Source organism: Salvelinus fontinalis, chromosome 34 (assembly GCF_029448725.1).
Source record: "Salvelinus fontinalis isolate EN_2023a chromosome 34, ASM2944872v1, whole genome shotgun sequence".
Taxonomy (NCBI): domain Eukaryota; kingdom Metazoa; phylum Chordata; class Actinopteri; order Salmoniformes; family Salmonidae; genus Salvelinus; species Salvelinus fontinalis.
Genome location: NC_074698.1, coordinates 8,258,508 through 8,285,671, shown reverse-complemented (window position 1 = coordinate 8,285,671; position 27,164 = coordinate 8,258,508). Strand labels below are relative to the sequence as shown.

The 27,164-nt window shown below is 43.1% G+C and overlaps 1 non-coding gene across 1 annotated transcript; it reads left to right on the top strand.

Annotated features, from left to right (window-relative positions):
• Window positions 1-14,940: 14,940 nt before the first annotated feature.
• Window positions 14,941-15,012, top strand: trnac-gca (transfer RNA cysteine (anticodon GCA)). The gene has a single exon. It is a non-coding gene; the product is annotated as a tRNA-Cys (tRNA).
• The last annotated feature ends 12,152 nt before the right edge of the window (window positions 15,013-27,164 follow it).

Below are 27,164 nucleotides of genomic sequence, written 5' to 3'. Positions count from 1 at the left end.
GACGTGCTACCTGTCCCAGACCTGCTGTTTTCAACTCTCTAGAGACTGCAGGAGCGGTAGAGATACTCTGAAGGATCGGCTATGAAAAGCCAACTGACATTTACTCCTGAGGTGCTGACTTGTTGCACCCTCGACAACTACTGTGATTATTATTATTTGACCATGCTGGTCATTTATGAACATTTGAACATCTTGGCCATGTTCTGTTATAATCTCCACCTGGCACAGCCAGAAGAGGACTGGCCACCCCTCATAGCCTGGTTCCTCTCTAGGTTTCTTCCTAGGTTTTGGCCTTTCTAGGGAGTATTTCCTAACCACCGTGCTTCTACACCTGCATTGCTTGCTGTTTGGGGTTTTAGGCTGGGTTTCTGTACAGCACTTTGAGATATCAGCTGATGTAAGAAGGGCTATTTAAATCAATTTCATTTGATTTGATTACGTGAGATGTTCAGTATGCACACATGACTGTAACTTGCTTTGGATAAAGCCGTCTGGCATATATTTATATATTATAACCCTGCTACGACCCCACTGAAAGGGTCTGGCCCCTTGATCTCACACAATAGGCACTGAGGATTGGAGACACATAGCCCCTTGTGATAGATCTCTATGGGTTGCTTTTGTTTGTTGTCTCTCTGCTAATGCTCCTGTGTTACTCCTGCTCGAGTGTGTAATGGCAGTATCCAGTACACCAGATAGCAGTGATGGAGATTATAATAGGCTACACTGTTATGGATGTGCCCTGCAATAAAGTAAGTTGCTCTTTGCAGAGACACTATGGTTGGTTAGAGTGTTTACGCCACTGTTCCTATCAGAATAATGTGTTCTGGTGGAGTGGTAGCTAGTGCAGGAGTGTGCAGGCAAGCGAACACTACAATTCCAGCATATCATATGTAGTTTGAGTTTGAATAACCCTGGAACAAAAGGATGTTTTGGTGCACTAGTTCAATAGAAGAACCTTGTATTTTCAGCAGGAATGTAACATAGTTGTGTGTTAGGATTCACATCTGTAACAAGAACAGGGCGATTCCATGCCAGCAGGAGCGGAATATATTTTGAGTATCTCAGAATGTTCTGGCAATTATCACATAAAAACTTAATTGGGAGAAACGATGTTTGAAATGCTTTTTAATTCGTATCACAATTTTTCAGAAAATCATGATGAAAGTGGCCATTTTAGGCTCTTTATAGACCTATACATGCCTCTTGTAAAATCCTATGATCAGTGAACTGTACATGATACAGACAACGTCTAGATTCGGAAATACAAATGTTCACATTAAATTATTCAACTTTAAACATATAAATATCTAAAAACTATCCTTTTTGATTTTGTTCATTTTAAGACAGTACATCACATTTCCAGAGTGGGCTCTCTGCTAATTCTGAAGTTATGATGCATTTTATGAACACCACTAACACAGGAAATGGGGAAATGGATTTAAAGGGAACTCTCTCTGCTTGTGTTTGCTGAATGTGCAATCCTAAAGGAGGGCTGTGATTGGTTAATGACTTATAATGTAAATTTATATAAAATGTATATTTTTGTAAAAAATGTATGTAATGGGTCATATCATTAAAAGTACTAGAGAAGCTTACACTTGAAATTTGAGTATTATTTGAGTATTAGTATTATTGTTCCAAACAATATGTAAAAAAAATAAGCAAAATAAGCAAAATAAAAAAGCATTGTTTTTAGATATTTATATTAATATTTTTCACGTTGAATAAATTAATGTGAACATTAATATTATTATTACATATTTTAGAATCTAGACATACTCCATATTTTACAGCATACTATAAGGAGTATAATGACACCAAGATGTTGTCTGTATCATGTGTTGTTCACGGATCATAGGGTCTTACAGGAGGCACGTGTAGGTCTAAAATGGCCGCTTTCATCAAGATTTTCTAAAACATGTTTTGTGAAAAAATGAAATTCCTATGTGAGAATTACCAAAACAATCTTGAGATACCCAGAATATTTTCAGCTGGTGTGGAATCGCCCAGCAGAATGATGGCCGGGCGTAGTTGGTAGTAGGGAATATAAATCTTATGATTCACTCCACAATACACACATCCATATTAGGACACAGCCCATTACCTCACCATATACATTCAGTCATCTCCGCATATCTGCACTGTACACTCAAACAGTAACATACAGGTTCATCTCGGCACCCAGAACATTTCAAAATGAGAGTCATGAGAGACTACACACAGGTGTACCCTCCCTGTACAGTTCTGCTAACCAGAGAGTAAGTTTCCCCTTTATCACCCCATGTTCAGTATTACTCTGAGCAGGCTTTGAGATTGACCACCTCTCACCTCAGAGTCGGTAGTGTTAATAGCATCCTCAGCCAGAGAGCTGTGCAGCAGTAGTCGTGATTATAGCAGAAGTAGTCAGTCAGCAGCTGCTGTGTGAACAGAACAGCAGATCCAATCTCCTGATAACAGTCAGAGGGGAAGAGAAGGAAAAAGAGGGGGGAGAAGAAGAGAGAGGGAGAGAGAATTGAATTGAAATTGGGAGAGAGAGAGAAAGATCGTTACAAAACTGTATATAGACATAATATGACATTTGAAATGTCTATTCTTTTGGAACTTTTGTGAGTGTAGTGTTTACTGTTAATTTGTTATTGTTTATTTCACTTTTGTTTCTTATCCATTTCACTTGCTTTGGAAATGTAAACATACAGTTGAAGTCGGAAGTTTACATACACTTAGGTTAGAGTCATCAAAAGTTGTTTTTCAACCACTCCACAAATTTCTTGTTAACAAACAATAGTTTTGATAAGTCGGTTTGGACATCTGCTTTGTGCATGACACAAGTAATCTTTCCAACAGTTGTTTACAGACAGATTATTTCACTTATAATTCACTGTGTCACAATTCCAGCGGGTCAGAAGTTTACATACACTAAGTTGACTGTGCATTTAAACAGCCTGGAAAATTCCAGAAAATGAAGTCATGGCTTTAGATGCTTCTGATAGGCTAATTGACCTCATTTGAGTCAATTGAAGGTGTACCTGTGAATGTATTTTAAGGCATACCTTCAAACTCAGTGCCTCATTGCTTGACATCATGGGAAAATCTAAAAAAATCAGCCAAGACCTAAAAAAAAAGTATAGTTCATCCTTGGGAGCAATTTCCAAACGCCTGAAGGTACCACATTCATCTGTACAAACAATAGTACGCAAGTTTAAACACCATGGGACCACGCAGCCGTCATACCGCTCAGGAATGAGACGCGTTCTCTCTCCTAGAGATGTACGTACTTTGGTGCGAAAAGTGCAAATAAATCCCAGAACAACAGCAAAGGACCTTGTGAAGATTCTGGAGGAAACAGGTACAAAATAACTTATATCCACAGTAAAACGAGTCCTATATCGACATAACCTGAAAGGCCGCTCAGCAAGGAAGAAGCCACTGCTCCAAAACCGCCATAAAAAAGACAGACAACGGTTTGCAACTGTACATGGGGACAAAGATCATACTTTTTGGAGAAATGTCCTCTGGTCTGATGAAACATAAATAGAACTGTTTGGCCATAATGACTATCGTTATGTTTGGAGGAAAAAGAGGGGGGCTTGCAAGCCGAAGCGCACCATCCCAACCGTGAAGCACGGGTTCGGCAGCATCATGTTGTGGGGGTGCTTTGTTGCAGGAGGGACTGGTGCACTTCACAAAATAGATCAATCATGAGAAAGGAAAATGATGTGCATATATTGAAGCAACATCTCAAGACATCAGTCAGGAAGTTAAAGCTTGGTTGTAAATGGATCTTCCAAATGGACAATGACCCCCTAGCATACTTCCAAAGTTGTGGCAAAATGGCTTAAGGACAACAAAGTCAAGGTATTGGAGTGGCCATCACAAAGCCCTGACCTCAATCCTATAGAAAATATGTGGGCAGAACTAAAAATGTGTGTGCGAGCAAGGAGGCCTACAAACCTGACTCAGTTACACCAGCTCTGTCAGGAGGAATGGGCCAAAATTCACCCAACTTATTGTGGGAAGCTTGTGGAAGGCTACGTGAAACATTTGACCCAAGTTAAACAATTTAAAGGCAATGCTACCAGTATATGTAAACTTCTACCCTCTGGGAATGTGATGAAAGAAATAAAAGCTGAAATAAATCATTCTCTCTACTATTATTCTGACATTTTACATTCTTAAAATAAAGTGGTGATCCTAACTGACAGGGAATTTTTTACTAGGATTAAATGTCAGGAATTGTGAAAAGTTTAAATGTATTTGGCTAAAGTGATTGTAAACTTCCAACTTCAACTGTATGTTTACCATGCCAATAAGGCCCCTTGAATTTAATTGAGAGCGAGCCTGGCTCTGACTGTTGTGTAATTTAACTTTTTGCCTGGCTAGCTTTGCTGCGCAGTGTGACTTCGAGCTGCATATCTAGCTAATGTCAGGCTGAGGGTGAAGGAGAGTGTGACCATGGTGGAAGTTGAGAGTAGTGCAACTTATCTCCCTGTGGTAGCTAGCTCTGTTGGAGACTAGAGGATGCAGTAGAAATGGCCAGGTATGGGCTTGTTGTCTGGGCTTTTGATATGCCAACCCGAAGGGCAGCTGCAGGACAGGCCATTGCCACCATTTACTGGTGGCACTGTAATGTTTTTTTTCTACCCCTTTTTCACCCCAATTGGTAGTTACAGTCTCCCCTATGGACTCGGGAGAGGAGAAGGTCAAGAGCCATGCGTCCTCCAAAACATGACCTTGCCAAGCCGCACTGCTCGCTTAACCCAGACACACCAATGTGTCAGAGGAAACACCGTCCAACTGGCGACCTAAGTCACCTTACAGGCTTTGCACTTACTAGAGCGCAATGGGACAAGGAAATCCCGGCCTGCAACCCCTCCCCTAACCCAGACGACGCTGGCCAAATTGTGCGCTGCCTCATGAGTCTCCCGGTCATGGCCAGCTGTGACTCAGCCTGGGATCGAACCTGGGGCTGTAGTGATGCCTCAGACCGCTGCACCACTTGGGAGGCTCTAGTGCTCTACTACTTTTGACCAGGATCTCCTCTCTCTCTGCGTCACACAATCCAGACCCATATCAGGGGACAGGACTAGGCTCAGTGTGAAATGGATGCTGGGCGCTGTTTGTTAGATTGCCTCAGTGTGGTTTGCCTCCATCACACACTATTTAGACATTTTGATATTGATTAGTCACAGTTATGCTAAGTCTCGTTGAGTTAGACTTCCTTCAGTTCTTAGAAAAGCAGCCATAAAGCCTGACAGATATGTTTTTTGGGGTCCAATACCAATTACGATATTTTTTGGGGGCAAAACTTACCAATACCGATATATCTGCTAATGTGCTGTTTTACAGCAGGGAAATTAAGGTGTCATTTTACCACACTGAATTTTCATAATTTGTCATCCAAAAGAGCAATTGTCCAATAACTATACTTCAAATGTTGATTTCATACATTGTGACAATAATGACACATCATGAGAATGCCCTGAAGTGTTCAGATCAGCACGAGATTCCCTTTTTTCATCCTATTTTTTGAATATCGGTTGTCGGTGGAGTTATCGGCCGATACCGATATAGCGTTCAAAGGCCAACGCCTGCCGATAATACTGGTGAACTGAAATATCGGTCAGGCTCTAATTGCTGCTGAGAATATCTCCATTGTCCTTTTCCCCGGCATATGTAGTCCTCGGCGTCTGCCTGCATTGGGACACAAAACCTGTGTATGGGTGAGGGGGGGGTTCAACAGAAGGCTGAGGTTGAAGAGGGGGGAGCTGTGGTACCACAAAAGCACTCTAATAATTAATCAATTGCAGTTTTCAAACATAATCACAAATGGTGGGCAACATTCATCACTGACAATATATCACAATATACGTGCATGTGCATGTGTTGGTTTGTTAGTGACCATTTGTCGTAGAGATACACCTTCTGGTCTGTCAACTGGTATGATGGTGTAGTGGGGAGCTGTGAGACTAATGATATAATCACGTGTTGGTTAATTGAACTGGGTTGTTATGGAACGGGTTGGAATCGGTTCAGGGAACAGAACTGAAAACCGGAAAAGAACGACATTTGTCAAGAAAATGAAACGCAACCTGGAACGAAGTGATCCATACTGTTCGGAAACAAAACCGGTATTTTAAAAGCAGGGGAACGGATTAATAATATTCCAGCTATTGCTTTTCATAGTCCCACAACAAAACACATAGGCAAAGCCCTCACTCTGTCACTCAGAAACATATTCCAGTGTCTGCCTGCAAGCTGGGTATCTTAACCTTTCCTGTACGTGTTTAGGCTACCTGCCCCTCCCCCCTCCGAAGCATAGGCTACTGTACTGACGTTACACGCTTGATTCAGAAGATTGGGAGAGAGATTTTTTATTTGCTAGATAAGAATGGATTAACTTTTTCAATGGGAGTTAAGGATATTATAGGCCTAGTTATCACATTTCACATGGGTAAGAAGTGTTTTTAATTCTGGTGCCGCTCTGCACACACATGCTTGTTATCTTGCTAGCTCAAGCTTGCTAGCTACCCCAAGCTTGTTAGCTAGCTAGCTCAAAGGACATTCAAAGTTCCTCCATAGAAGCCGCTGCTCCTAGGTATAACTCGGTGGACCTAATTCATATAATGCACGTCGTAACAAGATGCCCAGCACTTCAAGTCTCCTCCTCAACCTTCTCTCGCTCTCTCCCCACCCGCCAAAAAATACACTTGTCTGTCCATGACGCATGTAAACAACTGGCTTGCCTGCTCTAAATGAATGAGCTAAATGTAAAAAACGGTTGATTTCACTGGTTAACCTGTTTGACGTGCAAGCCCGACGTCGGTACATTTATGACAATAGCCAGCTCAAAGTGCAGGGCGCGAAATTCAAAAGATATTTTTTTTTAATATTTAACTTTCACACATTAACAAGTCCAATACAGCATATGAAAGGTACACATCTTGTGAATCCAGCCAACATGTCCGATTTTTTAAATGTTTTACAGGGAAGACAAAATATGTAAATCTATTAGCTAACCACGTTAGCAAAAGACACCACTTTTTTACTATAACAGTTTATTACTCCATCAGTAGCTATCACAAATTCGACCAAATAAAGATATAAATAGCCACTAACCAAGAAACAACTTCATCAGATGACAGTCTGATAACATAATAATTGTATAGCATATGTTTTGTTCGAAAAATTTGCATATTTCAGGTATAAATCATAGTTTACATTTCAGCTACATTCAGAACTTGCACCGAAAGCAGCCATAATATTTACAGACACCAACGTCAAATACCTAATTACTCATCATAAAACATTTCTGAAAAATACATAGTGTACAGCAATTGAAAGACAGGCATCTTGTGATTCCAGACAATATTTCCGATTTATTAAATGTTTTACAGCGAAAACAAAATGTAGCGTTATATTAGCGTAGCCACAATAGCCAGAAACACTTGGGCGCCGACGACCAGTTCACATGCACGACAGATATTAGAAATAGCATCATAAAATGTTCCTTACTTTTGGTGATCTTCCGTCAGAATGTTGGACAAGGTGTCCTTTGTCCAGAACAGTCGTTGTTTGGATCTGGAACGACAAATTTCCCTCTTCATTTAGCATGGGCACTTGCCAAGTGGCACGGATCTCTCCAACGTCAACAAAGTCAGAGAACGGAACATGACAAAACTCCCGAAAAAATTTCAATAATCTGATTAAACTATATTGAAAAAACATACTTTACGATGATATGGTCACGTATCAAATAAAATCCGAACCGGAGATAGTAGTCGTCCATAACGGCAGCTAAACAGAAGGCAATCCCACTGTCCAACTGGCGCTGCCAAGAGTACCGGAAATGAGGGACACGTCATACAAAGAGCTTGTATTCCAATTCAGAACAAGATGAACACAAAATTTCTTCTCTCACGGCCTCTTGACAACCAGGGGAAGGTCTATGAAGTGTACGTAGACTCTTACGTTTTATGCCCATGTATAGACAGGAAGTTGAACAGAGCATCGATTTCAGACATTCCACTTCCTGGTCAGGAAATGTGCTGCAGAATGAGTTCTGTTTCACTCAGAAAAATAATTCAAACGGTTTTAGAAACTAGAGAGTGTTTTCTATCCAATAGTAATAATAATATGCATATTGTACGAGCAAGAATTGAGTACGAGGCCGTTTGAAATGGGCATCTTTTATCTGGCTACTCAATACTGCCCCTTGCAGCCATAAGAAGTTAAAAAGGAACAGAAACTAATGATATGAACCAGTACTTTTTTGGGGTTCGATCCGGTTCAGAAGTTACTATACTGTAGATCCTCATTATCTAGGGTTGTTGATTTTGAACTGTTGCTAAATGTGTATGTGCAGAAGAGCGTATCTCATTTCTAGATTTTGAAAGTTCTCTGATGTCATCCCTTTCCTTCAGAGAGGATCTGTTATGTGTTTTAATACGCCAAGCAGTTAAGTGAGAGATTGTTGAAGGATTGAGCCATCAATAAAATATCGGGATCAATATCATTGCCTCGCCATGGTGGATCAGTGTTATTGGTATCTGTGAAATATGCTCATCTTGTGTGTGTGTGTTCTGCATATTGCCATCAAATTAGGTATTTTTATAATGATAAAATATGTCCACCCATACCTGTGCCTTGATAGGGTTTCCCGTACTAAACTCTGAGCGGTTATGTCTTCCCTGCCTTTTCTATTGGTACTTTCTTGTCTGAGAAAACCGAGAAACCACGACAATGCCATCTGAGCCCCCTGCCCACAACAAGCACCTAATGGTCCATGAGAATGCTGCCCATTGGAATCTGTTGGTCCGTTGACATGGCGACGGACAGAAGAGGGAGTCTTGTCCTGATGTAAGATAATATGTCTTTATTTTATTTTTATTTCACCTTTATTTAACCAGGTAGGCTAGTTGAGAACAAGTTCTCATTCGCAACTGCGACCTGGCCAAGATAAAGCATAGCAGTGTGAACAGACAACAACACAGAGTTACACATGGAGTAAACAATAAACAAGTCAATAACATGGTAGAAAAAAAGAGAATCTATATACAATGTGTGCAAAAGGCATGAGGAGGTAGGCAATAAATCGAATAATTACAATTTAGCAGATTAACACTGGAGTGATAAATCATCAGATGATCAAGTGCAAGTAGAGATACTGGTGTGCAAAAGAGCAGAAAAGTAAATAAATAAAAGCAGTATGGGGGGTGAGGTAGGTAAATTGGGTGGGCTATATACCGATGGACTATGTACAGCTGCAGCGATCGGTTAGCTGCTCGGATAGCAGATGTTTAAAGTTGTTGAGGGAGATAAAAGTCTCCAACTTCAGAGATTTTAGCAATTCGTTCCAGTCGCAGGCAGCAGAGAACTGGAAGGAAAGGCGTCCAGATGAGGTTTTGGCTTTAGGGATGATCAGTGAGATACACCTGCTGGAGCGCGTGCTACGGGTGGGTGTAGCCATCGTGACCAGTGAACTGAGATAAGGCGGAACTTTACCTAGCATAGCCTTGTAGATGACCTGGAGCCAGTGGGTCTGACGACGAACATGTAGCGAGGGCCAGCCGACTAGGGCATACAGGTCGCAGTGGTGGGTCGTATAAGGTGCTTTAGTAACAAAACGGATGGCACTGTGATAAACTGCATCCAGTTAGCTGAGTAGAGTATTGGAAGCTATTTTGTAGATGACATCGCCGAAGTCGAGGATCGGTAGGATAGTCAGTTTTACTAGGGTAAGTTTGGCGGCATGAGTGAAGGAGGCTTTGTTGCGAAATAGAAAGCCGACTCTAGATTTGATTTTGGATTGGAGATGTTTGATATGAGTCTGGATGGAGAGTTTGCAGTCTAGCCAGACATCTAGGTACTTATAGATGTCCACATATTCTAGGTCGGAACCGTCCAGGGTGGTGATGCTAGTCGGGCGTGCGGGTGCAGGCAGCGAACGGTTGAAAAGCATGCATTTGGTTTTACTAGCGTTTAAGAGCAGTTGGAGGCCACGGAAGGAGTGTTGTATGGCATTGAAGCTCGTTTGGAGGTTAGATAGCACAGTGTCCAAGGAAGGGCCAGAAGTATACAGAATGGTGTCGTCTGCGTAGAGGTGGATCAGGGAATCGCCCGCAGCAAGAGCAACATCATTGATATATACAGAGAAAAGAGTCGGCCCGAGAATTGAACCCTGTGGTACCCCCATAGAGACTGCCAGAGGACCGGACAACATGCCCTCCGATTTGACACACTGAACTCTGTCTGCAAAGTAGTTGGTGAACCAGGCAAGGCAGTCATTAGAAAAACCGAGGCTACTGAGTCTGCCGATAAGAATATGGTGATTGACAGAGTCGAAAGCCTTGGCCAGGTCGATGAAGACGGCTGCACAGTAATGTCTTTTATCGATGGCGGTTATGATATCGTTTAGTACCTTGAGCGTGGCTGAGGTGCACCTGTGACCGGCTCGGAAACCGGATTGCACAGCGGAGAAGGTACGGTGGGATTCGAGATGGTCAGTGATCTGTTTGTTGACTTGGCTTTCGAAGACCTTAGATAGGCAGGGCAGGATGGATATAGGTCTGTAACAGTTTGGGTCCAGGGTGTCTCCCCCTTTGAAGAGGGGGATGACCGCGGCAGCTTTCCAATCCTTGGGGATCTCAGATGATACGAAGGAGAGGTTGAACAGGCTGGTAATAGGGGGTGCGACAATGGCGGCGGACAGTTTCAGAAATAGGGGGTCCAGATTGTCAAGCCCAGCTGATTTGTATGGGTCCAGGTTTTCCAGCTCTTTCAGAACAACTGCTATCTGGATATGGGTAAAGGAGAAGCTGGGGAGGCTTGGGCGAGTAGCGGCGGGGGGGGGGGGGGCTGTTGGCCAAGGTTGGAGTCGCCAGGTGGAAGGCATGGCCAGCCATTGAGAAATGCTTGTTGAAGTTTTCGATTATCACGGATTTATCGGTGGTGACCGTGTTACCTAGCCTCAGTGCAGTGGGCAGCTGGGAGGAGGTGCTCTTGTTCTCCATGGACTTTACAGTATCCCAGAACTTTTTGGAGTTAGAGCTACAGGATGCAAATTTCTGCTTGAAAAAGCTGGCCTTTGCTTTCCTGACTGACTGCGTGTATTGGTTCCTGACTTCCCTGAACAGTTGCATATTACGGGGGCTCTTCGATGCTATTGCAGTTCGCCACAGGATGTTTTTGTGCTGGTCGAGGGCAGTCAGGTCTGGAGTGAACCAAGGGCTATATCTGTTCTTAGTTCTGCATTTTTTGAACGGAGCATGCTTGTCTAATATGGTGAGGAAGTAACTTTTAAAGAATGACCAGGCATCCTTAACTGACGGGATGAGGTCAATATCCTTCCAGGGTACCCGGGCGAGGTCGATTAGAAAGGCCTGCTCGCAGAAGTGTTTTAGGGAGCGTTTGACAGTGATGAGGGGTGGTCGTTTGACCGCGGACCCGTAGCGGATACAGGCAATGAGGCAGTGATCGCTGAGATCTTGATTGAAGACAGCAGAGGTGTATTTGGAGGGCAAGTTGGTCAGGATAATGTCCATTAGGGTGCCCATGTTTACGGATTTAGGGTTGTACCTGGTGGGTTCCTTGATGATTTGTGTGAGATTGAGGGCATCAAGCTTAGATTGTAGGACTGCCGGGGTGTTAAGCATATCCCAGTTTAGGTCACCTAACAGAACAAACTCTGAAGCTAGATGGGGAGCGATCAATTCACAGATGGTGTCCAGGGCACAGCTGGGAGCTGAGGGGGGTCGGTAGCAGGCGGCAACAGTGAGAGACTTATTTCTGGAGAGATTAATTTTTAAAATTAGAAGTTCGAACTGTTTGGGCATAGACCTGGAAAGTATGACAGAACTTTGCAGGCTATCTCTGCAGTAGATTGCAACTCCTCCCCCTTTGGCAGTTCTATCTTGACGGAAAGTGTTATAGTTGGGTATGGAAATCTCAGAATTTTTGGTGGCCTTCCTAAGCCAGGATTCAGACACGGCAAGGACATCAGGGTTGGCAGAGTGTGCTAAAGCGGTGAGTAAGACAAACTTAGGGAGGAGGCTTCTGATGTTGACATGCATTAGGCCAAGGCTTTTTCGATCACAGAAGTCAACAAATGAGGGTGCCTGGGGACATGCAGGGCCTGGGTTTACCTCCACATCACCCGAGGAACAGAGGAGTAGTAGGATGAGGGTGCAGCTAAAGGCTATCAAAACTGGTCGCCTAGAGCGTTGGGGACAAGGAATAAAAGGAGCAGATTTATGGGCGTGGTAGAATAGATTCTGGGCATAATGTGCAGTCAGGGGTATGGTGGGGCACGGGTACAGCGGAGGCAAGCCCAGGCACTGGGTGATGATAAGAGAGGGGTGTATCTCTGGACACGCTGGTCTCAATGGGTGAGGTCACCGCATGTGTGGGAGGTGGGACAAAGGAGGTATCAGAGGTACGGAGAGTGGAACTACGGGGTCCATTGCAAACCAAAACAATGATAACTAGCCTGAACAACAGTATACAAGGCATATTGATATTTGAGAGAGACATACAGTAAGGCATAAAGTGATTGCAGGTCTTGATTGGGAGAGCTAGCTAAAACAACAGGTGAGATAACAGCAGCTAGTCAGCTAACACAGCAACAGCAGGTAAAAATGGCGATGACTAGGCAGAGAGGGTCGGATTAACTACTCACAGAGCCTGAGTTAAAACACAGAGCCGACAGATAAAACACAAATAAACAGAATGGAGTACCGTGAATTAATGGACAGTCCGGCAGGCATCAGCTATGTAGCCAAGTGATCATAGTGTCCAGGGGGCAGCCGTAGATGGAGCAGGGAAGCCGCCACTAAGCTAGCACGACGCGGCGTTTAAAGTTAGTAGCCCGGGGGGTGGTCTGCTCAGACGGAGGGGGTCTGCTCAGACGGAGGCCGGTTGAGGGCACAGCGGACGGGGCATTCGTCTGCAGACCAGACGTGGTCGTGTCGATAGAGAATCCAAGCCGGATGGTGATGGCGAAAGAGAGGTTGTGACTGTAGAATTGTGTCTGCTAACCAGTGCTAGCTTCGTGGCAGTGGCGCTAGCTGCGCTAGCCGCAAGCTAGCTGTGAGGATCAGAAGCAGTGGCTCAGGGATTACGGCAGGAATCCGGCGTTGTTGTCGAGAGACAGTCCGATGCTGGTAAATTGGTGAGCAATATCCAGGCTAATAACAGGGCTGGTGTCTGTGCAGAAGGCAAAAGCCGCTAGCAGCGGCCAAAAATGGCCAAATAGCTTGTAGCTGATTATCTGGTTAGCTACTGGGGGTTCCCGAATGTGTTCCAAAGTAAAAAAAATAATAGCGATTCCGTATCACATAGGGTGAGGTAGGCCACCGGAAGGCATAATCGAATTAAAAATCGAAAAGAGATCGAAAAGAGAAAAAAAAAGAAGTAAAATATATACAAGAAATACGAAAAACACAAACGTACATGAGAGCACCAAACAAACACGTCTACACTGCTACGCCATCTTGGAACCATGACTGTGTGGTGCTGTGAGTGAAAGGACTTGTGAAGAGCAGGAATGATGATGATTCCCTAGTTGATGAGAAGAATAAGTCACAGTTAATGAGGTTCTGAACCTTGCTTTATGGAGACGCATCAGAATTCACATATGTGTTTGAGAGAGAGAGAGAGGAAAAAGAAAGAGATCAAAAAAAAAAAAGAACAACAGAGCATCATTTTTCCTTTGATGATGGTTTGGTGTGTGCATGTGCTTCCAGTTGTGTTTGCACCATTTATGTGTCTCTCTGGCTTGTCAAATCTATAGAAAACCCATTTTCTGTGAAAAATAACCCTCAAAGTCACTTGACTTTGGCTCTCAGACCAGCGCTTTCTCCGTTCTGCTAGAATTAAAAGAGAAAAAGAGAATTTAGTGTGAACTTTTCGAGCTGTGCCCTCTGGCTTTTTCAATCCCTACAGCTCCTCCCGGCTTACATGGCTTTACGTTCCATAAGCGGCTGAGTGGGAATCGCAGGGGAAGTTTCCCCCCCACACTGAGACAGAGCCGATGGGGATGAGTAGAGTAGAGGACACACATAGCATCCTTGAATATCAGACCAATTCAGCTTTTAGTCCGAGCTTTGTCTCTGTAAATACAGGACTGTTGAGAATCAGCCTCTTGGCAGAGAGTATGTACAAAATAAATACACAGTAGAACACAAAGAAGACATTGGATACTGCTCAGAAAAACAGAAACATAGTATTTAGAAAAGTTTATTAAAGTGGCACTCCACAATATAACACACATTTACAAGATATCTTCGAGATTAAAAACCAACATTGGAGACTACCCGGGAAAAGTCTCGAGACACTATAAACTGGGAGCCTGGGAACCCAAACAGTGCCCTGACTCTTATCATTGAGTGTTCAGTGGGCACAATGCATGGTCTCTGTGTGTGTGTCTGTTATTGGTAGGATTCAACGGTTCGTATTCAGAATGCCTGATGGAAATATGTGTTCTGTGTGACTGTATCAGAGGGCCAGTTTGTATGTGACCACCACCCCGCTTCCTTTGTTTGCTCAGCTTCCTTTGTTTGTTCTCTCTCTCTCTCTCTCTCTCTCTCTCTCTCTCTCTCTCTCTCTCTCTCTCTCTCTCTCTCTCTCTCTCTCTCTCTCTCTCTCTCTCTCTCTCTCTCTCTCTCTCTCTCTCTCTCACATTCACTCACTCACTCACTCACACACACACACACACACACACACACACACACACACACACACACACACACACACACACACACACACACACACACACACACACACACACACACACACACACACACACACACACACACACACACACACACACACACACACAAACTCAATGAGAGAAAGCTGGGCGGTTCCCCAGTCTGGTAGCAGTAGTCACATGGCCCTGGCCTAAAACCAACAAGAGAATCATAAAACCACTCTTGTCCAACAGGGGGTATAGCTCAGTGGTAGAGCAATTGACTGCAGATCAATAGGTCCCTGGTTCAAATCCGGGTGCCCCCTCATTTTCTCTCTCTCATTTCTGTAGAAGTCAAACGCCACAATCTAATTACTTCCCTCATGCAATTGGATGTTTTCCTCTGTCTCAAATCACTTATTAGATGAGATGACGCTGCGATTTCAGTAAGTCAATGAACAGCATCTGTGAGACCTGAAATGTTTGACAGATGATTGCTCTCCCTCTCCATCTGGGTCCTCATGTGTCAGGGATCCCTCCCTCCTCTTCATTTCCATCTGCAGGAGCGATAGCTTCTGCCTTCCAATACACCTTTCAAACAAATATATTTTCCTGCCTTTAGCATCCTGTCATGTTTTTGCAGACTTTTCTTTATATGTGAAAGGTATTGCCGGGGACAAAGCCTCTACTTTTATTTCCCGCCAATCGACCTTGTCATGCGGTGAAGTTCTGCATACGGCTTAGTTTGAAATGTAACCGTAATGCTGAGGCGCTGTTTTCTTAACTACATGATGGATCCATAAAGAATTACTGTGGGAATAAATATCACTGAATGACGAAAATAATGGAATAAAGTAGGCTAATGCAATTGAAGGCATCAAACTGTTGCTTACAGAAACTCCCAAAATCATCCAATGGTTATAATACATTTGAAGCAATAGCCTACCCGCTGTGTTCAACTAGTTTCACACAGTTTTACGCTGCTTTGAGACAAGTCTGGGGACTCGTCTTGATAAATCAATCCATGTCAGATTTTTATTTTCACTGAATCTCGGTTTGGATATTGGTTAGGCTACAATTAGGATTGCTCATGATCATGCAGTGGCTTTTTTTTAGCTTGTAAATCTTGGTGGGGCAAAAACAAACAAAAAATGTTTATGCATGCCAGCAAAGCCATTACACTACACCACACAACATTAAACAATACATTAATTGCACTAATGGGGACAAACGGTGCCCACAAACTGTTAGGGCCTACATAAAGCTGTCCTAACAGCAGAGCTTTCTTTTCAGCAACATGGAGTTAATCCTTGCCACAGCTACACCTGGCAGCGAAACAGTTCATTCAGTCTCATTTACTGCCTTTTTAAGAAACATAGCTGATATGGCTGACTTGCTTAAACAAATGTGGTTTCTACTGACAATTGAGATTTACAAACTATGGCATAAGGGAGCGACGAGCGGATAATAGGCAATCTGTATTTTTGATTAAGTCCTAAATGAGCAAGCTAGGACGGACATCATCAATATAACTATTTGTTCAGCACTTTTGAAATGTACAGTGACAGAGTTCAGAACATGGGCCGTTCTTACAGTATTCTCCCTGTACAGCAAGTCAGAACAGTAGGGTAAATAAAGGGGGCATATAAGCAGAAAGAGAAAGCTCTTACAATATTTGATGATTACATTTCTATAAAACAGGCTATAGGCTACATGTGCACCACCAAGTCAGAACAGTAGCCTAAGTTATTATTTTATTTTACATTTACATTTTTTTTATTTTTTTTATTTCACCTTTATTTAACAAGTTCTCATTTACAACTGTGACCTGGCCAAGATGAAGCAAAGCAGTGCGACACAAACAATAACACAGAGTTACACATGGAATAAACAAACGCACAGTCAATAACACAATATAAAAAATCTATATACAGTGTGTGCAAATGAGGTAAGATTAGGGAGGTAAGGCAATAAATAGGCTGTAGTGGTGAAGTAATTACAATTTAGCAATTAAACACTGGAGTGATAGATGTGCAGACGATGAATGTGCAAGTAGAGATACTGGGGTGCAAAGGAGCAAAAAAACAATATGGGGATGAGGTAGTTGGGGGAAAGGGATCAACTTATTAGGGTGAGGCACATGGGTTACTAACAGCTTACGACACAACATACACTTAGTATTTACAGGCCAGATACAAATTCAATTAGCACTAAGTTGTGAAGTAAAATGCCTTTGGGCTCAACAAGTGTCAGGAGTCTTTGGAGCTTCCTCTGAAGCCGCTTCCTGCTGTTCAAAAACCTTTCACTGGCATTTTCTACATTAAATCTGCCTCAAGAAATAAAAGCTTTTCCCAAGTGAGTGTGACACCTACTCCCATTGCCTGCTGCACTGCTGCTTGGATTCCTCCTTGCGATCTGTTCACCGTCTGCCCTGGCCTGTCTCCCCCTGTCTGCTACAAGGTACCTCCACCACACCCTCCCCTCTCTCCCGAGCTTTCGCTCGCCTCCAGCACACACACGCTGTTGGGGCGAGTGACTCTGAACCTACAATGGCTAGCCCCAAGTAGTTATATATTGAATTTTTTGCTTGTGCATTTTGCTATTTGCCTCATGAGTCCTGCATACTTTGTTGACTACAAACAATTCTTTACCCAACCGTGGGACAGACTATGTATGTTTCCACACTCGGGACTTTTGGCCTCCCATCCTATTCTAACCACCTATCTCTGGCTTTGTATTCATGTTACCTGATGAAATTGCTGTACAATATGATCTTGTTGCCATCTAATGCACATTCACATGTCATAAATCAACACTGCAGAGCTCTCCCTGTCCTCTGCCGTGCCTTGATTGTATTACTGTTGATGATATCTTGAAATGTGCATGTACACCCTGGCCCATCTACTGTTGCTAGCCCCAATTCTGACTTGTGCTCCGATATCTGCTTCACTGATTTCTGCTCTCGTAAAAGCCTGGGTTTTCTGCACGTTAACACTAGAAGCATATTACCTAAAATGTATCAATTGAAAGTGTGGGTTCACAGCTCCAATCCAGATGTGTTGGTCATTACTGAGATGTGGTTAAGAAAGAGTGTTTTGAATACTGAGGTTAACCTGTCTGGCACCGGCGTTCCGCTAGCGGAACTCCTCCCACATTCCACTGAAAAGGCAGAGCGCGAAATTCAAAAGATATTTTTTGGAAATATTTAACTTTCACAAATTAACAAGTCCAATACAGCAAACGAAAGATACACATCTTGTGAATCCAGTCATACATGTCCGATTTTTAAAATGTTTTACACTGAAAACACCACATATATTTATGTTAGCTCACCACCAAATACAAAAAAGGACAGACATTTATCACAGCACAGGTAGCATGCACAAAGCCAACCTAACTAACCAAGAACCAACCAAACTAACCAAGATACAACTTCATCAGATGACAGTCTTATAACATGTTATACAATAAATCTATGTTTTGTTCGAAAAATTTGCATATTTGAGGTATAAATCAGTTTTACATTGCAGCTACCATCACAGCTACCGTCAGAAATAGAACCGAAGCAGCCAGAGTAATTACAGACACCAACGTCAAATACCTAAATACTCATCATAAAACATTTCTGAAAAATCGATAGTGTACAGCAAATTAAAGACAAACATCTTGTGAATCCAGCCAATATTTCCAATTTTTTAAGTGTTTTACAGCGAAAACACAATATAGCATTATATTAGCTTACTACAATAGCCTACCACACTACCGCATTCATTCATCAAGGCACGTTAGCGATAGCAATAGGCACGTTAGCGATAGGCAATAAACGAGCAAAAGATATTAATTTTCACTAACCTTCATAAACCTTCATCAGATGACAGTCCTTTAACATCAGGTTATACATACACTTATGTTTTGTTCGAAAATGTGCATATTTAGAGCTGAAATCAGTGGTTATACATTGTGCTAACGTAGCATCTTTTTCCCAGAATGTGCGGATATTTTTATGACACTCAACTATTCTGACCAAATAACTATTCATAAACGTTACTAGAAAATACATGTTGTATAGGAAATGATAGATACACTAGTTCTTAATGCAATCGCCGTGTTAGAATTCTAAAAATAACTTCATTACGTCATACAGCTTAGTTATAGCGAGAGAGTACCCAAAATCTGGGCGCAAACGACTATTTCACATGTTCGACAAATATATGAAATAGCATCATAAAATGGGTCCTACTTTTGATGATCTTTCATCAGAATGTTGTACAAGGGGTCCTTTGTCCAGAACAATCGTTGTTTGGATTTAGAATGTCCTCTTCTCCAGTCAATTAGCACGGAAAGCTAGCAAAGTAGGGCGAAGCTCTCCTTCCTGAACAAAGGCACACAACGCAACACGCCTAACGTCCCGAATAAATTTCAATAATCTAATAAAACTATATTGAAAAAACATACTTTACGATGATATTGTCACATGTATCAAATAAAATCAAAGCTGGAGATATTAGTCGTCTATAACGGCAGCTTTTCTGAAGGCAAAACCAGGTCCCTTCACGCGCTTTCCAGAAAACAGGAAACTGGTGACACGTCATGCCGAGAGCTTTTATTCGACCCCAGATCAAGTTATACACTCCATTTCTTCTCTCACTGCCTGTCGACATCTAGTGGAAGACGTATGAAGGGCATGTATACTGATATATATGAAGCCCATTTATAGGCAGGCCCTAGAACAGAGCATCGATTTCAGATTTTCCACTTCCTGTCAGGAAGTTTGCTGCAAAATGAGTTCTGTTTTACTCACAGATATAATTCAAACGGTTTTAGAAACTAGAGAGTGTTTTCTATCCAATAGTAATAATAATATGCATATTGTACGAGCAAGAATTGAGTACGAGGCCGTTTAAATTGGGCACGATTTTCCCCCAAAGTGAAAACAGCGCCCTCTGTCCTCAACAGGTTAACCTTTCACGAGCCTCTACAACGGGTCCGGGAGCACCCCCCCCCCCCCCCCCCACACTGATTAGCATCGCTAGCATAGCGTCACAATTAAATAGTAGCATCTAAATATCATTAAATCACAGGTCCAAGACACCAAATGAAAGATACAGATCCTGTGAATAAAGCCACCATTTCAGATTTTTTAAATGTTTTACAGGGAAGACACAATATGTAAATCTATTAGCTAAACACGTTAGCAAAAATCACCATTTTTCTTTGTCCACCATTTTCTCTCAACACCAGTAGCTATCACCAATTCGGCTAAACTAAGATATTGATAGCCACTAACCAAGAAAAAACCTCATCAGATGACAGTCTGATAACATATTTATGGTATAGGATAGGTTTTGTTAGAAAATGTGCATATTTCAGGTATAAATCATAGTTTGCCATTGCAGCCACCATCACAAATCTCACCAAAGCGACTAGAATTACTACAGAGAGCAACTTGTATTAACAATTTACTCATCATAAAACATTTCTTAAAAATACACAGCACATAGCAATGGAAAGACACAGATCTTGTGAATTCAGACAACATTTCAGATTTTCTAAGTGTTTTACGGCGAAAACACAATAAATCGTTATATTAGCATACCACATATGCAAACGTTACCCGAGCACTGATTCAAGCCAAAGAGAGCGATATCGTTATCATCGCAAAAATATATTAATTTTTTCACTAACCTTCTCAGAATTCTTCAGATGACACTCCTGTAACATCATATTACAACATACATATAGAGTTTGTTCGAAAATGTGCATATTTAGCCACCAAAATCATGGTTAGACAATGACAAAAGTAGCACAGCTGGTCAGAAAATGTCCTGCACCATATTAGACAGTGATCTAGTCTTATACATAAATACTCATAAACTTGACTAAAAAATACAGGGTGGACAGCGATTGATAGACAATTTAATTCTTAATACAATCGCGGAATTACATTTTTTAAATTATCCTTACTTTTCAATACAGGTTGCGCCAAGCGAAGCTATAGCAAACAAAATGGCGGCATAAGCGTTTAACATTTTTCGACAGAAACACGATTTATCATCATAAATTGTTCTTACTATGAGCTGTTCTCCCATCAGAATCTTGGGCAATGAATCCTTTCTTGGGTCTAATCTTCTTTTGGTCGAAAGATGTCCACTTGTCCGTCGAAATGCCCACTAACGTACGACCGGGACCCCGAAACGTGCCCGGAGCTTCAAAGTGTATTACAAAGCAATGCCTCAAAATCGCACTAAACGGATATAAATTGCTATAAAACGGTTTAAATTAAATTATGATGTTTCTAACACCTATAACGAGTAAAAAGATGATCGACGCTATATTACTGGCTAAACCAAGGCTTGGAAAAAGGCCAGTCAGATATCCTTCTTGCGTTGAGCGCAGAGTCCAAAGGAACGCTACTTCCGGTATTTGGTGATTTATAGAGCCCATGATTGCGCAATCGACTCCATTCAAATTGTCACCACTTACTGACATCTAGAGGAAGGCGTGGGCAGTGTTTGTATCCTCATAGGATTTACAGTGGCTTTAAAACTGATCTGGAACCAGAGGCCAAGAGTTCTGAAAACTCACTCACTGGGAGGAAAAGTGCTGTAGAATGAGTTCTGTTCCACTCAGAGACATAATTCAAACGGCTATAGAAACTAGAGAGTGTTTTCTATCCAATAATAACAATAATATGCATATTGTACGAGCAAGAATTGAGTACTAGGCAGTTTAATCTGTAGAGCAAATTATGCTAATGCAAAACAGCACCCCCTATAGTTGCAAGAAGTTAAGCTTTCTGGTTATAAGCTTTTTTGGCAAGACAGATCTTACAAAGGTGGGAGAGTGGCAATCTTTACCAAGGATCACCTTCAGTACTCGGTTGTCTCCACCAAGTCTGTCCCCAAACAATTTGATTTGCTGGTTTTAAGCATTAAACTTTCAAATAGCTCTTTGTTGACTGTTGCTGGGTGCTATTGTCCTCCATCAGTACCGGCCTGTACCCTACCTGCCAATAGCTCTCTCCAGGCCCCTTACACTGAGTCTGAATTTGTCCTGCTAGGTGACCATAACTGGGACATGCTTAAACCACCTGACCAAGTCCTAAAGCAATGGCACTCCCTAAATCTTTCTCAGATTATCACCAATCCCACAAGGTATGACTACAAACACCCAGAAGAGGCTACTCTCCTCGATGTTATCCTCACAAATAATCCTGATAGGTACCAGTCTGGTGTTTTCTGTAATGACCTTAGTGATCACTGTTTTACAGCCTGTGTTCGTAATTGCTGCTCAGTGAAACAACATGTCTTGATTTGTCATAGACACTTGCTAAAAAACTGTCCTCTGTAAAATGGTATAGAATCAGCTTGATCCCCTCTGTCAAAGATGCTTGGACCTTCTTTTTTGATAGTTTCAGTGGTATAACAAACACATAAAGAAAATGAGAATTAAAAACAGGTTCAGCTCCTGGTTCGACCGTGATCTTGCAGAGTTACTCCACCTTAAGAATTGCATTTGGCGAAAGGCTCGACACGCGTATACTCAGACTGACTGGCTATCGTTCAGGCAAATTAGAAATAAGTGCACGCAGGCTATCCGGAAGGCCAGTTAGTTACTTTAAGGAGCAGTTCTGGAAAACGGTTAAAGACCTGGAGAAAAAACCCTCCTCCTCACAGCCCATGTCCCTTAATGTTGACCGTGTGGTTGTTCATGGCTGAGCTCTTTAATCACCACTTCATTAAGTCAGGATTCCTATTTGACTCAGCCATGCCTCCTTGCCCGTCCAACATTTCCTCATCTTCCTTCCCTTCTAATGTGACTATCCCCGATGCTTCTCCCTCTTTTTCCTCTGCCCCGCAGTTTATCCCTGCAGGCAGTCACTGAGTCCGAGGTGCTAAAGGAGCTCCTTAAACTTGACACAATTCTATTTTGCCCTGTTTATCAAAAGTGTTGGAAAAACTTGCCAATAATCAACTGACTGGCTTTCTTGATGTCTATAGTATTCTCTCTAGTATGCAATCTGGTTTCCGCTCAGGTTATGGATGTGTCACTGCAACCTTAAAGGTCCTCAATGATGTCACCATTGCCCTTGATTCTAAGCAATGTTGTGCTGCTATTTTTATTGACTTGGCCAAAGCTTTGGATACTGTAGACCATTCCATTCTTGTGGGCCGGCTAAGGAGTATTGGTGTCTCTGAGGGGTCTTTGGCCTGGTTTGCTAACTACCTCTCAAAGTGTGCAGTATAAAGTCAGAAAATCTGCTGTCTTAGCCACTGCCTGTCACCAAGGGAGTATGCCAATGCTCAATCCTAGGCCCCACGCTCTTCTCAATTTACATCAACAACATAGCTCAGGCAGTAGGAAGCTCTCATCCATTTATATGCCGATGATACAGTCTTATACTCAGCTGGTCCCTCCCCGTATTTTGTGTTAAATGCTCTACAACAAAGATTTCCTAGTGTCCAACAAGCTTTGTTCCGAACACCTCCAAAACAAAGGTCATGTGGTTTGGTAAGAAGAATGCCCCTCTCCCCACAGGTGTTATTACTACATCTGAGAGTTTAGAGCTTGAGGTAGTATACCTCATACAAGTATTTGGGAGTATGGCTAGACGGTGCACTGTCCTTCTCTCAGCACATATCAAAGCTGCAGGCTAAAGTTAAATCTAGACTTAGTTTCCTCTATCGTAATCGCTCCTCTTTCACCCCAGTTGCCAAGCTAACCCTGATTCACATGACCATCCTACCCATGCTACATTATGGAGACATAATTTATAGATCGGCAGGTAAGGGTGCTCTCGAGCGGCTAGATGTTCTTTACCATTCGGCCATCAGATTTGCCACCAATGCTCCTTATAGGACACATCACTGCACTCTATACTCCTCTTTAAAATGGTCATCTCTGTATACCCGTTGCAAGACCCACTGGTTGATGCTTATTTGTAAAACCCTCTTAGGCCTCACTCCCCCCAATCTGAGATATCTACCGCAGCCCTCATCCTCCACATACAACACCCGTTCTGCCAGTCACATTCTGTTAAAGGTCCCCAAAGCACGCACATCCCTGGGTCGTTCCTCTTTTCAGTTCGCTGCAGCTAGCGACTGGAACGAGCTGCAACAAACAATCAAACTGGACAGTTTTATCTCAATCTCTTCATTCAAAGACTCAATCATGGACACTCTTATTGACAGTTGTGGCTGCTTTGCGTGATGTATTGTTGTCTCTACCTTCTTGACCTTTGTGCTGTTGTCTGTGCCCAATAATGTTTGTACCATGTTTTGTGCTGCTAGCATGTTGTGTTGCTACCATGTTGTTGTTATGTTGTGTTGCTACCATGCTGTGTTGTCATGTGTTGCTGCCTTGCTATGTTGTTGTCTTAGGTCTCTCTTTATGTAGTGTTGTCTCTCTTGCTGTGATGTGTGTTTTGTCCTATATTTATATTGTATTTATTTATTTAATTTTATCCCAGGCCCCCGTCCCCGCAGGAGGCCGTTTGCCTTTTGGTAGGCCGTCATTGTAAATAAGAATTTGTTCTTAACTGACTTGCCTAGTTAAATAAAGGTTAAATAAAAATAAAAACAGTTAAAAAATAGTATCATTTTTTTAGCTACGGTATACATATCTCCCTTGCATATTACATAATTTATGCAGCAACATACAATACATCTTTGGACTCGCCTTGTTGTGCTTTGCTCAGTTGAACAGGTAGGTGGGCAAATTTTGTCATCAAACTTTGTTATCAAAGTTTGTCTCTGGATTTATGGAGCTTTTCAAGACAACTGGGAACTCAGAAAAAAACAAGGTCGAATCATGACATCGGTGATCTTCAGGTCAGAGGCCAGAGTTCCCGACTTGGAATTCCAAGTTGGATGACCATTCAAAATGTATTTTCCTAGTCAGAGCTCGTTGTTTTTCAGTTCCCAGTAGTTGAACAAGTGGATTATTTAGCTCTTCACTCACAGTTGCTCAGTAGCTTATGCCTCCTCCCGACCAAAAGCCTGTGACATGTCTTAATCAATCAATGTGATTTTGTTTCACTGAACCTCTATGTATATTTGGTTCATTCTCTGGCTGAGCAAATAAGTGGAGGTGGTATATTTCATCAATTTGTTTCCTTATCTATCATTTATCATAAACATTTAGCATTCTATAATGTAGCCTAAATCAAGTAGGCCTGTTATTTTGCTTGATCGCATATAGGCAACTCCAGAAGCCCGCGGAGGGTGTGAAATATGAACACGAGACTCGCATGCTTTTAAAAATATAGATTGTTGTTATTTTCTATTGGTATCATGATGAAGATACTCTCAATGTAAGACCCTACGCCTGCTCCCTAAACAATCAGAGTGAGGGTAGGAAAGACATGAAACATGGATCAAAAAAGCATGGGTTTGCCTTGGGCTCAGTTTCAAATATATATTTTTTTATATATGGAAGCGGTTCCACATGTTGTCGGGACGCAAGTTGTGTGGGGAAAGTATAATTTGTATTTTATTCTATTCTATTTCATTATGTAGCCTACTGTAAAATATATGTGTGTTGACTGTGATCAGGGTAGCCTTGTCTGTTTAATGAACAAGATACCTGTTGATTTCATGTGCATGGCGCAGCTACGAAGCCAATCGGCTGCATAGTTAACCACATCGGCCACGTACTGCCGCTCCTAAAGTTGCCGGCATGTGCACGGGAGATCATTATCTGGTAAAAATGGGACTGAATGAATTGGATAAAAAAAAACATTGGCCGATATTTTTACAGGCAACATACCGTAAAGTCTGTCTGTAAAAAGTACAAGTCTCATCTCTCAAACTCTTCTCCCTGTATTTCGATGCTCGCTGCAGAGAAATCACTCTCCCCTGGCTTCCATCCACGATATTGTCCTTTTGAGTATTCTCCCCTACATGTTTAATTTCAGTTAACACAATTACACCCCTTTTGAATTCTTTGTCACTCCTCCTCAGATGATCTTTCTCTCCAATCTCAGAGAAATTGTTCCCCGCTGTAACGGCTGTCGAAGTCGTTCTCCTCAGACGAGGAGGAGCATGGATCGGACCAACACGCAGAGTGGAAAGTAGTCATATTTTAATGAACGTAAAACTGAACACTTACACATACAAAAACAACAAACGTGACCAAACCGAAAACAGTCCCGTGTGGCACGAACACAGACACGAGATACAAACACCCACAAAACACACGTGAAACCCAGGCTGCCTAAGTATGATTCTCAATCAGGGACAACGATTGACAGCTGTCTCTGATTGAGAATCATACCCAGCCGAACACAAACATCCCAACATAGAAAATAACACATAGACAACCCACCCCAACTCACGCCCTGACCAACTAAATAAATACAAGAAAAGGGAAAAACAGGTCAGGAACGTGACATAACCCCCCCTTAAGGTGCGAACTCCGGGCGCACCAGCATAAAGTCTAGGGGAGGGTCTGGGTGGGCGTCTGTCCACGGTGGCAGCTCTGGCGCTGGTCGTGGTCCCCACCCCACCATAGTCAAACCCCGCTTCCTTGGCCTCCTCCCAATGACCACCCTCCATATAACCCCCATTAGATTAAGGGGCAGCACCGGAATGAAGGGCAACACCGGAATGAGGGGCAGCACCGGACTGAGGAGCAGCACCGGACTGAGGAGCAGCACCGGACTGAGGGGCAGCACCAGACTGAGGAGCAGCACCGGACTGAGGGGCGGATCCTGGCTGGCCGGCTCTGGCTGGTCCTGGCTGGACGGCTCTGACTGGTCCTGGCTGGACGGCTCTGGCTGGTCCTGGCTGGACGGCTCTGGCGGCTCGGGACAGACGGACAGCTCTGACGGCTCGGGACAGACGGACAGCTCTGACGGTGCTGTGCAGGCAGGCAGCTCAGACAGCGCTGGGCAGGCAGACAGCTCAGACACTGGCTGCGCTGGAGAGGAGGAAGGCTCTGACAGCGCTGGACAGGTGGGAGCAGCTGGAGAGAGAACCCGGAGAGACAGCCTGGTGCGGGGGGCTGCCACCGGAGGACTGGTACGTGGAGGTGGCACCGTGTATACCGGACCGTGAAGGAGGACACGCGCTCTCGAGCACCGAGCCTGCCCAACCTTGCCAGGTTGAATGGTCCCCGTAGCCCTGCCAGTGCGGCGAAGTGGAATAGCCCGCACTGGGCTATGCTGGCGAACCGGGGACACCATCTGTAAGGCTGGTGCCATGTACGCCGGCCCGAGGAGACGTACTGGAGGCCAGATATGTTGGGCCGGCTTCATGGCACCCAGCTCGATGCCCAACCTAGCCCTACGAGTGCGGCGAGGTGGAATAGCCCGCACTGGGCTAAGCACGCGTACTGGGGACACCGTGCGCTTTACCGCATAACACGGTGTCTGACCAATACGACGCCCTCTCACTCCACGGTAAGCACGGGGAGTTGGCTCAGGTAACCTACCCGGCTTTGCCACACTCCGCGTGTTCCACCCCCCAAGAAGTTTTTG